This window comes from Talpa europaea (genome assembly GCF_964194135.1).
Source record: "Talpa europaea genome assembly, chromosome: 9".
NCBI lineage: Eukaryota > Metazoa > Chordata > Mammalia > Eulipotyphla > Talpidae > Talpa > Talpa europaea.
The window spans coordinates 21,211,433-21,213,923 of record NC_140076.1 but is presented as its reverse complement, the minus strand read 5'-3'; positions in this window follow the sequence as shown (position 1 = coordinate 21,213,923).

Below are 2,491 nucleotides of genomic sequence, written 5' to 3'. Positions count from 1 at the left end.
TCCCCCTTCCTTCATAATCAGTGCATTGAGATTACAGACAGAATCAAAAGGATTTACACTGCATGGCTCTGGACTCTCTTTCCTTTCCTAGTACTATTTCCTGGGTTAGCCACTAATCTTAAATTCTTCAGTGTTTACAACATCATGGATACTTGGATGAAGGTTCATTTCCTCCATTAAATATTAGACACTTGATCCTAGCAGCTTCCTGGATTGATACCACTTTGTGATTGGGGTGGTTGGAGGAGGAAAAAAGTGGATTATAGAAGATGAGAGAAAGCCGTGACTGTCATTACCAGGATGACTCCTTCACAGCCTAAGATCTGCACCACAGTGACCGGACTCAATGAAGGGCTTCCTAGACAGGCACCTAGAACCAGCATCTAGGCTGTTCTATTAGTCTTGCCCCTTCCATTTTCCTGTCTGCCTCTTTCCAAGGCAGTCTCAAATTTCAAAGTAACCTTTGCTTCCTTTATAATAAGAACTCAAACTATTACCCAAGTCAGAGAGACTTTGGCCCTAAGTTTCTGGAGTGTGAGGGTTACACCCAGTGTGTGCCACAGAAGAAAGCCCATGAGCAGGGGCCTCTGTCCTGGGATTGAACTCTCATTTCAGTGTTGCTCAAGGACACTTTTCCTTTAGAAGAGGAAATACAAGTATTATTTATTGCATTCAACTGGGTGAGTACATTGCCCTGTAACTTCATACTTTATTACTTGTTTTGAGAGAAGACCCTCATGGAATACAACCAAAATATTGTTGAGGCAAATTTCTGCCACTCCGGATTTTCCCTGAACTGCCATGAGGCTCTTGGAATTTTGGACAGATTTTTTTTTTCTCTCAGAACTGAGCACCACTACTGCTTTGGAAAAACATTCCATGTGAATACTGTGGTTTCATTGTCAGGAACTGGACTTGAGAAATTGAGTGAGTTGTGCCAGTTTTTTATTGGTAGATAGGGAACACCATTCAGTTCAATTAGGGTATAGGTTTTCTATAGTTGTTTCTAATATACAAGATGCTGACTTTGACAGAATTTATGTTTGTATATTTGTAATTTTGTAACAGGGAAAATGTATATAAAGATATTTTAATGTGTGTAGTTTTTCAATAAACCTCATGCTGTAAAGGCAGATTTACTGTTGAGATTGAATGCTGGGTCTCAGGTCAGCGTCTGTCTCGTGTTGCGCATGTTGTTTTCAGGTTGTCTCCTTCCCAGGGAAGCCCGCTGGGCCTGAAATGAGAGGCACTCTGAGGTGATCACATGAACTCACCAAGTGGGTGAGTATAGGTTAGGTTCAGTGCAAGTCGGGTTCACCAAGTTGGGTTCGGTGCAGGTGTAGAGAGTTTACATACAAGGTACCACCTGTTATAGCCCTTTGGTTGGCAGCCCTGGTCCAAGGTGAATTATTGTCCTTCCCTTTGCACCATCTAAATAGTGCCCAAGGCTGGGTAGCGCTTGCTGAGCAAAAGAGAACTGGGAAGTGGGGTTAGGTATTTTTCCCTTCTTGCTTTCCCATGTCCATTTGTGGGGTAGGGAGGAGAGGAGAGGGAGGAGATAGAGAAGAAGATTGGAGTGAGCCACTGAGGATAAAATCAGTGCCTGAGAAATCTGGGGAGAAAATGTTCTATTCTAGAGCCCAGAACGAGAAGTTGAGTTGTAAGCTCTGGGTCACTTTTTGCTGTGACAGTGTAGCTATATCATAAAGCAGGCTAAGCCTGGACCTTGGTAAAAGGATTGAAGCGGAGAGTTGTGACTGATCTATATAACCGGTGCAGTGAACCATCAGCTTCAGCTACAGTCATGAAACTGGAGCCTCACGGCCTGGCTTCTAGACTCAACTCCCCTAATTTAGAAATTCCATATGGAGGCATGAGAACCTGGGAGTCTGGAGCCAGAGTATGCTCAGTGACAGTTCTCTTGCCGCCTCCTCGTTCTGCACACTGGGATAGGGACACATGGTATTTACTTCATTTAAACAGGACTCTGGGGCCTCCCCTGGTGGCACAGTGGTTGAGCGCGGGGCTGCGAAGCTGCCTGCAGCCTCTGCAGCACTGGCTTGATCCCCAGCAGCCAGCGAGGGTCCCACATGGCGCGCAGACCTCTCCTGCCGCGTCCACTGCTCCTCTCAGCAGTGTATTTCGGTCCTTCTGCCTATTCTGCTTCCCGCTCTGGCTCTGGTGAATTCTCTCGCCCTCCCGCGCCTCTGACTGCACCCAGTGGTTGTATAAATAAATTAATTAAAAATCTTTTAAAAATAAAAAAATAAACAGGACTCTGTTCTCACTTATTCAGTCCACAGTTACATAAGCCATGCCTGGGTCTGCTCCACAAAGCATCATTACATTCACAAAAGCACCGTGGAGACAAAGTGCTTGGCCCCCTGCGCCATCCCTCTCCTCAGCTGCCTCTCTACACACTTCTCCCCACTTTGAGAATTTCTTTCTTTTTTTTTAAAGATTTGTTTATACAAGAACTGGGGTGCAGACC